Below are 11,396 nucleotides of genomic sequence, written 5' to 3'. Positions count from 1 at the left end.
GTTAGAACTGACCCAAATGTGTTCTTTTTTATGGCTGAGTAATAGAATTTTGTCTAAAATGGCTTGTGGGAGGGAACAGGTTCAGTGAATAATATAGTTGCATACATTTCATTGTATGTATTTTGGTTGCTTGGAATCCTTTATTATTTTCTTCCAATTTCTCACTCACTAGTGATGGTAAGAAGCCCTGGATTCTCCTTTTCACATATTTCTTAGTAAGTATTGAATAACCATTTATTATGAGCCGGGTATTCTTCTAAGTGTTAAGGATACAGAAGTGAAGGAAACAGACAAAATCCCTGCTCTTATGAAGCTTATATTATGGTCAAATAGGGAAGGAGAGGCCAAATAATAAGATGTGGCAGAAAGTGTTAGTGTTTGCAATATCCACATGTTCCTACACGTTTTCCAGTCTTTGCATTTAGGATAGCTATGTGACTACTTCTGGCAAATAGAAGTTAAACAGTAATACTGGGAATCACTTCTAACAATGGAGTTAAAAGTCCAATGTGACTTCTCTCCTCTTCACCTTCACTGGATGATATCACCTTCACTAGAGGCCATGTGTTGTATGGTGTCATCCCAAGACGGAAGAAGCCTATATCCCCGAACCATCACCTGGAGGAAAGTTAGTTAACTGATACAAGACTATGATGAGAGCAAGAAATATAGCATTAAGCTACTTATTTATTATAGTACCCAGTATTAATGATCCTGACTACAGTGGAAATTAATACCTTGAAATAGGGTATTACTATAATTAAAACCTAAAATATGTGGCATTTACTTCGGTGTTCAGTAGCAAATGCAGGAGACCAGGGTTTGATCCCTGATTTGGGAAGATCCCTAGAGAAGGAAATGGCTACACATTCCAGTATTCTTACCTGGAGAATTCCATGGACAGAGGAGCCTGGCAGGCTACAGTCCATAGAGGGGGGCGAGGGTCACAAAGAATCAGACATGACTGAGCGATTTTCAATTTCAATAGCAAGTAGCAAAGAACTAATATTGGAAACTAGAAAGATGGTGATGAAAGTATTCTGTGGCAAAACAATTAGTAAAATGTTATTCTTATCACGTAACTTATCTTGTGCCATTAAGTCACAGCAGTAAGATTAGTGATTGGAAAGAACCAATTAGTAAGTGATAGAAACTACTGGTTGCATATGGCAAAGTATCACAAAAAAGATAGTTCAGGAAAGAAGTCACCAGTTTTCAAAAACAAATGAGAAATTACAGAAAGCCTAGAAATTTCAGTCTTTGCAGAGGTGGAAAAGCTGACTGCTTTTACATTCCAAATAGTAAAGGGTAGAATCTTAAAAAGCTCTTTTAGATGCCCCAGTAAAATTCAGCCAGAGAAAAGACAAAATTTGAAGGTGTGGTTTCAAATAGTGTCATGGTTTTCATTAAGTTGAAATAGGTTTAAATCTTATATTTAGAAAAACAATGGGTATAGATACTGGCGCACAGAAACAACTGGAAACATAAAAATCAGAAACCTATTTATTTTAGGAGAAATTATATTACCAGAGAAACTATCATGCCAGTGTGTGTGTGCTGTGCTAAATTACTTCAGTCATGTCAGACTCTTTTCGATCCTATGGACCATAGCCCACCTGGCTCTTCTGGCCATGGGATTCTCTAGGCAAGAATACTACAGTGGGTTTCCATGCCCTCCTCCAGGGGATCCTCCCAACCCAGGGGTCAAACCCACATGACTTACTTACGTTTTCTGCATTGGTAGGTTGGCTTTTTACCACTATTGCCACCTGAGGAGCCCAGACTAAAAGGTTATCAGTTTAAGATTTAGAACAATTATCCATGTGAGAAAGCAGGTTTGGAATTCTCTACACCACCCCCCCCCCACCATCAAGGAGATCCCTCATTTTATATAAGTCCAGGAAGAATTGATGCTTTTGAACTGTGGTGTTGGAGAAGACTCTTGAGAGTCCCTTGGACACCAAGGAGATCCAACCAGTCCATCCTGAAGGAAATTAGTCCTGAATATTCACTGGAAGGACTGATGCTGAAGCTGAAACTCCAATACTTTGGCCACCTGATGCAAAGAATTGACTCATTTGAAAAGACCCTGATGCTGGGAATGACTGAAGGCAGGAGGAGAAGGGGATGACAGAGGATGAGATGGTTGGATGGTATCACTGACTCGATGGACATGAGTTTGAGCAAGCTCTGGGAGTTGGTGATGGACAGGGAGGCCTGGCGTGCTGCAGTTCATGGGGTCGCAAAGAGTTGGACATGACTGAACTGAACTGAGGAAGAGTAGCGCGAAAGAAAGAATCTCACAGAGGAGAAAAAGGAATGGCTGGAGGTAGAGGAAACAATATACAATTGTTATACATTGTACATGTTCAGAACCAGAATTTAATCTTGAAACTTCCCAAACTGCTAGGGCAGGTGGGGATACAATGCAGTGCCTACCCATAGGATTTTTGGATTTACTCTGGAGACAGCTGTATGTCTTCCATTCTTTTCTTTTCCAAATGTATCTATTTTTGAGTGTTTTTTATCTATCAGGTTTCAGAGGAGGCAGATCTCTTGTCCTTTAGACCATGGGTTTCTAGCTACCCTAAGTTTCTAGACCATAAATGATCACATCTGGACCTGATGGAGAGAACCCACATCACCTAGAATTCTAGGGAAAAAATGACTATATTTTCTTAACTAGTTAGAAAATGAATGTTTTTTAAAATACAAGAATGTATTAGTTTTTCTTTTTATTGTTGCATAACAAATTATCACAAATTTAGGACTTAACACAGCATACATTTTTTTATTTCACAGTTTCTATGGGTTGAGAATCTGGACACAGCTTAGTAGGAATTTCTGCTCATGTCTCATGAGGTGCCTGTTGGGTTATATTCTCATCCGAAAGCTTGACTGCAGAAAAATCTACTTACTCAGTGTGTTATCAGAGTTCATTTCCTTATGGCTCTAGAACTAATGGCATCTTGTTTCTTCAAAGCTAGCAGGAGAATCTGTCTTTCCAATCTCCTACCACAGAGTCTTATATAATATGCCTTAATCGATGGAGTAACATTCTATCATTTTTGCCATATTCTGTTGGTTAAAAGCATGTCACAGATCTCACCCACATTAAAGGAAAGGTATTTTATAAGGAGACTTAGCTCTTTGTCTACCACAGGGAAAAGGGAAACAAATAGATATTTGGTGACAAGAAGGCAAATATATTGGTTTTTACCAATCACTATTTGTTCCTGTATTTTCCAGGCCATGTTATGATTAAGTGGAACATGTGACTAGTTCTATCCAATGAAATACGAGCAGAACTAATGGTGGTCATTTACAGACTGAGATGATTAATTGTACAATGTGCCTTCCTTATCTCCTCTTCCCCTTTCTCTAGAGCATTAAGGCCACATGTTGAAAGATGACAGCATTACAACAAAGAAGAAGCCTGGCTCTCTGAGCAATGCTTGACGCAGCCACCCAGGAGAATAGCACTTACGCCCAGACCAGAACAGAGGTCAGAAATAAACACTTCTCGTGCTACAAACAACTCATTTGGGAGTTATTTGTACAGAAGGTTTGACGGCTGTGGAATATTATCTAGTGGAAGAAGATAACCTCCCTGAGAAAAGAATCAAATAAAGACCTGAAAGCAGTAAAGGATCAGTCACCCAATGTCTGTCTGGGGGACAGACATTCCAGGAAGAAGGAATAGTAAGTATAGTCATGCTGAGATGAGAAATGGATAAATAGTATCTTACTGTATCAGAGGTTAAGTCGATAATCACCTTGTTCTTAAGATATTTTGCAGTAGTGTTTCTCCATCACAAATTTATTTTAATATATTATTTTTATGAGCTTCATTTATTAATTCAAAGACAGTTAAGTGTTTTAGGGACTAATATAAAATATGAATGTAGAATGTGAGTAAATTTGTGATTTTATTGCAAAGATATTACTATCATTAATACTTCTATATTTCTTTATTTTGCCCTTGATTTCATCATTTCTGCCTGGTAACAGAAATATTGTATTGCATTTAAGAAAGAAAGCCTACCTGGTAAATTAGTTTGATAAATATAAAGAGTCTCTTTAAACTTAGATTAATTCTGCCTTTTTAATTTAACAGGCTGTTTCCCACCCCCACCCTCAAGACAGTGCCGGGGAAGAGAGGTGGCAGTGTGGGATTGTGTGGTGATGTGACCGCAGCTGGAGAGCTGCATCCAGATGTCCACGTGGCTTCTTCTGGGTCTAGGATAGCCTCTCACAGGGAGTAACCAACCGGACTGCTTGCGCTGGGGAATGTCAGCCGGTCCCACCTCTGGGGATTGAGCTGGTGGAGCTGCCGAAGCCTGTGGCTACTGTGACTCACCGTCTGATCTCTCAGCTTCCTCCGGGCCCAGCATTGCTCTCTGGCTGACTGAGCCTCCTCCCAGCTGCTGCTGCTGCTGTAGACACCTCTAAACATCTGATACATGTGCTGCCTACTCCCCGGCCTAGGCCATGCCTTCCTTGAGCTCTGCCATGGAATCATCTCATCTTTCATCACCTCTGGCCCAAGACAGCCACTTCGGTTTTAGAGCAGCTGTTGTCTATATTCATCTCATCATCATGTGGCTAGTTCTGAGGTCTATCCCCAACAGGGAAGCTGAGGTCGGTTCATTAAACTCTGGGTTTCTCTCTAACTACACTGTGCCTCTGAATTTACTTTGATGCAGCTGCCCTCGGGTTGTTGTCAGGGCAACTTGTGAGTTTACTAGAACTTACTAAGCCTTAAACATAAATAGAGGAAGATTCTGGAAGATAGTAGAATAGGGAGGACCAGGAATCTGTCTCCCCACCCTAGACAATGACTGTACTATCAGAATCTGTATGATGTATTAACAGCTATTTTAGAAAACTGGAGTCACCTGAAGACTTAAGCCTCCAGGGGAAGATCTGGATGGTAGATTGTGGTTAATTTTGGCCAATTTCAGCTCTTAACACAATAGCACCTACCCAACTCCCACACCCAGCCATGTGCCCGGCCGCTCTAAATGTGTTCTTGGAGCAGCTTGCACACAGCTTAGGGGAGCCCGTGAGGTCACAAAGAACACTGTCCTCCGCATTCAGGGATCTGCGTGGCTGACTGCTACTTGTGGTCACAGAGGCCATTGTCGCTGCACGGTTCCTGCTACTGCTGCTTGGTCGCCGCAGTCGTGTCCAACTCTGTGCGACCCTGTGGCTTCTCTGTCCACAGGGATTCTCCATGCAAGAGTACTGGAGTGGGTTGCCATGCCCTCCTCCAGGGATCTTCCCGACTCAGGGACTGAACCGGGGTCTCCTGCCTTGCAGGCAGATTCTTTACCAGGGAAGCCCTGTTGCAGCACTACCCTCTCCTTGATGCAAGCCCCTCCCCATACAGCTGAAGTGGTTTCCATGGGGTTGAAAGAGCTGGTGCCCTTTCCCCCTTTTCTTTTTCTTTTCTTTTTTCTTTCCTTTTTAGGGAGCAAACATTAAAGACCAGGTCACTCAAAAACTACTGCTTTATGAAGTAAATTAGAAGTTGACTGTGCATTCCCAGGGAAAGGCAGAAAAGAGCTGAGAAGACCTTAAGTTTACACCTCAGGCTGATCCTTGGCAGAAAGACAGCCTGCAACAGAAGAATTAAAAGGGCGTCTCAAAGAAATATTTGTATTCCCATGTTCATAACAGAATTCATCACAATAGCTAAAACGTGGGAGCAACTCTTTTGACACTGACAGATGAATGGATAAGCAAAATGTACTATATGCATAGGATAAAATATTATTCAGCCTTAAAAGGGGAGGAAATTCTACAATATGCTGCAACATGGATGAACCTAGAGGACATTATGCTAAGTGAAATAAGCTAGTCACAAAATGACAAATATTACATTATGATTATATGATATTGTTATTATGATTACATGATTTTGCTTATTTGAGGTACGTAAAGCAGTCAAAATCACAAAGACAGAAAGAACAGAGGTTGCCAAGGGTTAAAGGGAGAGGAGAATGGGGAGTTATTGTTAATGGGTATAGAATTTCAGATTTCAGGATGAAAAGAATTATAGGGACAGGTGATGGTGATGGTTGTAATACAAAAATGTGGATGTATTTAATACATAAAATGATTAAGATGGTAAATTTTATGCTATGTCATTAAAATAAAAATAAACACATAAATAAAATAAAACAAAGCTAATGTCCCTGCCCGAACATATCCACCCCCTTGGGGAGATGGAACAACAGACTGGTTCCAAATCAGGAAAGGAGTACATCAAGTCTGTATATTGTCACCCTGCTTATTTAATTTAAACGAAGAGTACATTATGAGACATGCTGGGCTGGATGAAGCACAAGCTGGAATCAAGACTGTGGGGAGAAATATCAATAACCTCAAATATGCAGATGATACCAGCCTTATGGCAGAAAGCGAAGAAGAACTTAAGAGCCTCTTGACGAAAGTGAAAGAGGAGAGTGAAAAAGTTGGCTTAAAACTCAACATTTAGAAAATGAAGATCATGGCATCTGGCCCCATCACTTCATGGCAAATAGATGGGGAAACAATGGAAACAGTGACAGACTTTATTTTGGGGGGCTCCAAAATCACTGCAGATGGTGACTGCAGTCATGAAATTAAAAGACGCTTGCCCCTTGGAAGAAAATCTATGACCAACCTAGACTGCATATTAAAAAGCAGAGGCATTACTTTTCCAACAAAGGTTAAGGTCCATCTAGTCAAAGCTATAGTTTTTCCAGTAGTCATGTATGGATGTGAGAGTTGGACTACAAAGAAAGCTGAGCACCAAAGAATTGATGCTTTTGAACTGTGGTGTTGGAGAAGACTCTTGAGAGTCCCTTGGACTGCAAGGAGATCCAACCAGTCAATCCTAAAGGAAATCAGTCCTGAATATTCTTTGGAAGGACTGATGCTGAAGCTGAAACTCCAATATTTTGGCCACCTGATGCAAAGAACTGACTCATTTGAAAAGACCCTGATGCTGGGAAAGATTGAAGGCCGGAGGAGAAGGGGACAACAGAGGATGAGATGATTGGATAGCATCACCGACTCAATGGACATAAATTTGAGTAAACTCTGGGTGTTGGTGATAAACAGGGAGGCCTGGCGTGCTATAGTCCATGGGGTCACAAAGAGTTGGACATGACTGAGCAACTGAACTAAATTGAACCAAACTGGGGCCAGAGCCCAGAGGGAGAATGTATTTTGAGAGATACATCTGTCCCACTATGGGTTGCTCCTGTCTACCTTCTTTTCCTCTGACCTGCTGGCACTGGAAGAGATGTTTTTCTTTTAACTTCTCCTTCCTTATTTCTTACTTTCTTACTGTTTTCATCTTTTTAGCATCTTCCTTAAGACCTCTGCTGATGCTAAGTCACTTCAGTCCTGTCTGACTCTGTGCGACCCCATAGACGGCACTCCACCAGGCTCCTCTGTCCCTGGGATTCTCCAGGCAAGAATACTGGAGTGGGTTGCCATTTCTTCCTCCCTCCTTAAAACTACCTCTCCTTATAGAATTTTTAATAATATTCATACAGGAAGAGCTCCAGTTAGCATGTTAAATGAATATATATCTTCACAAACTCTTGAGATGAGAAGTCAAAATGAACTTAATGATATAGAAAGGTATCTATCCCCCAGAAGGATAATATTTTTGTTATGTAAAAAATATGATGAGTGCTTTAAAAACCCCAAATATTTTTCTTGTTGGCACATTTTTCATGTTGATGAATAAATATGTCGGATAAACCCAGCATTTCCACTTGGCTCAAGATTTCAGCCCCAAACAAGACTCTGTTGGGATTGACGATTATGAGTGGTGCTGTAGCTTTTGGCCAAAGAAAGTACATCATTCCCAGAAGCTGTATCATTATTGAAACTTTGCCAAGGAGTTTATGTTGTGATTCAGTTCAAGGTGACTCAAATGAAGCAGGTGATGCAGCAGTTAATCTAAGAAGACTTAAAGTGAAATAGAAGCCTAGAAAATACATTGTGAAATTAAAATCAAGGATGGGGTCCTAGAAAAATAATATAAATTTTATTTAAAGTTTGATTATCATGTCTTTTTTAGTGCTATTCTTGCCCCATGTCCTGAAGTCAATGATATACCACACACAGCTTATTCTTTTATACTGGTTTTCTTTGTATGCCAAGCAACTTCCTCTGGAGATCTGTGCTCCACCCTTCTCTGCCCTGCTTTGGATCCTGGAAGAGTGACCCATGTGGACTGCACAAGAGGTCCCCTTGCTCCCTGGCATTGGAAGAGATGGGAGAGTAGGACGGCCGAGGAGTTGGAGTATTTTCTCCCCAACTCCCTCACGGACTTGGTGATGCAATTCCAAGGTCCCCCAACAGTCAGTCCTGCTCTGCTACTCCAGCCATCACTGGACTATAAGACATCATTGCCCTTTCTGCTTAAGGATAAAGAGCAGCTTTCCACTGGTCTCTGGCTATCTCAACATTCCTATTAGTTTTCTTAACTCTACCCAAACCTCTGTGAATAGAATTTTCATAACATTCTGTACTATAGTCCAACTCAACCTATGTTCTTTCTGCTGGCCTCTCGACTGGCATTCCTTTCCAGGGTATTTACACTTTGAGAAATAATAGATTTAGACACAGTTAGAAGGACATTTAAAGGAAATAGTCTTTACAGTTCACATCAATATGGTTCAGGTCAACAGAGCTCAGATCAATTGCCATCAGGTCATTTTAGATCTAGACTCATTGAGAATTTATATCTCAGTTTTGACTGTTAAAAACTTACATTTTATAGCTCACCTGGAGATGACAGAATCATAGGGAATATATTCATGCCAAATAAACTGATAGGTCACAGTTTTATTCCTAGACTTCCATTTATTAACTTGCAGAAGGGAATCTTTGGCACCAGAACTGTTAGACCATCAGCCCAGGGTTCTCCTTTCAGATTGACAGAGTCATGTAGAGTCTCAAATTACAAATTGGAGGTTTGCATCATGGTGTGTACAGAGTTAGAATTAGAGACATTGGGTACTTTTAAGGGCTTTTTCCTTGAATTTGCATCAACACAATGAATTATTCTTATATACTTCAGATATTTGCCTACACAAATGCAGCAAAAACCAAGCAGTATTCACATGGAATACTATAAAGTAATGAGAATAAACAAGTTACAACCAAATAACATGAGTGACTCTCACAAACAGAAAGCTAAAAGAAGGCAGATACAGAAGAGCATAGGTTATATAATGCACTAATTGATGCCATTTAGAAGTTAGTGGTTAACTTGAAGTGGGGTGGGAGGTTGGAAGTTGGGGAGGTTCTCCTTTTTAATCTGGGGGCTGGTTACACAAGGGAATCAATTTGTGAGCATTTATCATCAAGCTATACATTTATAATAGGGGTGCACTTTTTTGTATTTGTATTATACTATAATAAAGTTTTTCAAAATTATCAGTACCACTCCTAGCAACAGAGGTTGCCCTCTATTGGATGATACTGTAGATCCGCTGACCAACAGCCATCAATTTCGTGTCTCTGATGGAGTAGTCATTGTCAGTACTAAAGCTTCTATCATGATATTATCTCAAATAATATACCCCAACATCACAAATATTTTACATCAGCATCTCAGACTTTTTGGATGTCTTCCAGATGGAACATAATGATAACGCTCTGGTTCCATTCACAAAAAAATTCTTAGAAATAATTTCTTAGGTTAGGCTATTTCTGGAGAGAGTCCCACTGATCTCTTTTAAAACTTTTATCTCAATTTTTATGTGCCTTCTTGATGCATCAGAGCAGTGATGTGTAATATGATATATGCCTTGGGATCTCACCCCACACCTACTGAGTCAAAGCCTCTATAGATTCCCACTTTCTTATCACATGTATTTTGAAAATGTGTCCTGGATGAATCCGATGCATTTCTCTATAAACCAGTTTCTTATTTGAACAGATATTTGGTTCATCAATGTTCATAGCTTCATTATCTGCAACAGCTAAAAGGCAAAAACAACAAATGTCTGTCAACAGATGATTGGATGAACAAAACTGGTATAAACATGCCATGGAATATAATTCAGACTTAAAAAGGAATGAAATTCTGACACATTCTACAGTATGGATGACCCTTGATGACATTACGCTAGGTCAGATACCAAAAGACAAATCTTGTATGATTCCACCTACATGAGGAACTCAGAGAAGTCAAATTCTTAGAGACAGAAAGTAGAATGATGATTTCCAGAAACTAGAGATACAGGGAATGGACAGCTAGCGTTTAATAGTACAAAGTTTCAGTCTGGGAAAATGAATAAGTTCTAGTGATGAATGGTTATGGTGGTTGCATAATATTGTGAATGCATTTAATGCCACTAAAGTTAGCGAAAAGTGAAAGTGTTAGTTGTTCAGTCATCTCTGACTTTTTGTGACCCCATTGACTGTAACCCTCTGGGCTCCTCTATCCATGGATCTGTACACTAAAAATGATTAATACAGTAAATTTTATGTTACATATATTTTACCACACAAATAAAACCAGTCTCCTGGAGTCTTATTTAGCTTATTTTATGCCAAAACAAGCTAAGGTTTCACATTATTTGAGGAAGATAATAAAATCAAATTCAAGAGCCATCCTAAAGGGCAGCAGCAGCCCCCTACTTGAAGACCAGAGTTCCCCACAGCCTTAAATGTAGACAGATATTTGTACGGTGCCATTTTGGTGCCATTTTGGTTCTTGTTTATTTGATCTGGATGGTGATTAATGGGAGCAAGCATTATGTACTCAGCCTACAGACTACATATGGCTCCTCTGGCCTGTTGATTAAAAGCAGCCTCTTATCTCATTGAACTCCTTAGGAAGCTAAGCCCTACATGGCAACAGTTGCCATGCCAGAGGGACTTTGTTTAAACATTGTTCAGAAATGTCACTAATGAGCATTAAAAAAATCTTGCAATAAAGAAGTTTACTCCATTTGTCTTGATTCTTCTAAAGCAAATATCTCTTTTCTGAGTACTATCATATAGTTGTTTCTAACAACAATAGTAGTTTGTTATTTTAAGCAACTGATTGCTTTGGTTTAGTTTGTCTATAATGAGATTTATTTCACCCACCTAGCTGTCAAAAGAAACATTAAAATCCTACATGGATTTCATAAGAAGCTCCTTTTTGTGGACAAATTCTGGTTTGTTACAATCTCAATGAGGATATTCACCATATGAAATTTCTCCAAATGTTTAGTATATATCAACCCCTGATTAAAATTGTCCAAATACCCCTTTTGTAACCATTGTTTGCATAACAACCAGACTTCCAACGCTCTAATCTACTTTTGGAAATCCAGCTGCAAATATGCTTTTTTTCCTTTAGTTAACTAAAGGTGTTGCAAATATAGGTGCTC

Source organism: Dama dama, chromosome 8, assembly GCF_033118175.1.
Source record: "Dama dama isolate Ldn47 chromosome 8, ASM3311817v1, whole genome shotgun sequence".
Lineage (NCBI taxonomy): Eukaryota > Metazoa > Chordata > Mammalia > Artiodactyla > Cervidae > Dama > Dama dama.
The sequence above is the reverse complement of the archived record's forward strand: the minus strand, read 5'-3'. Positions refer to the sequence as shown.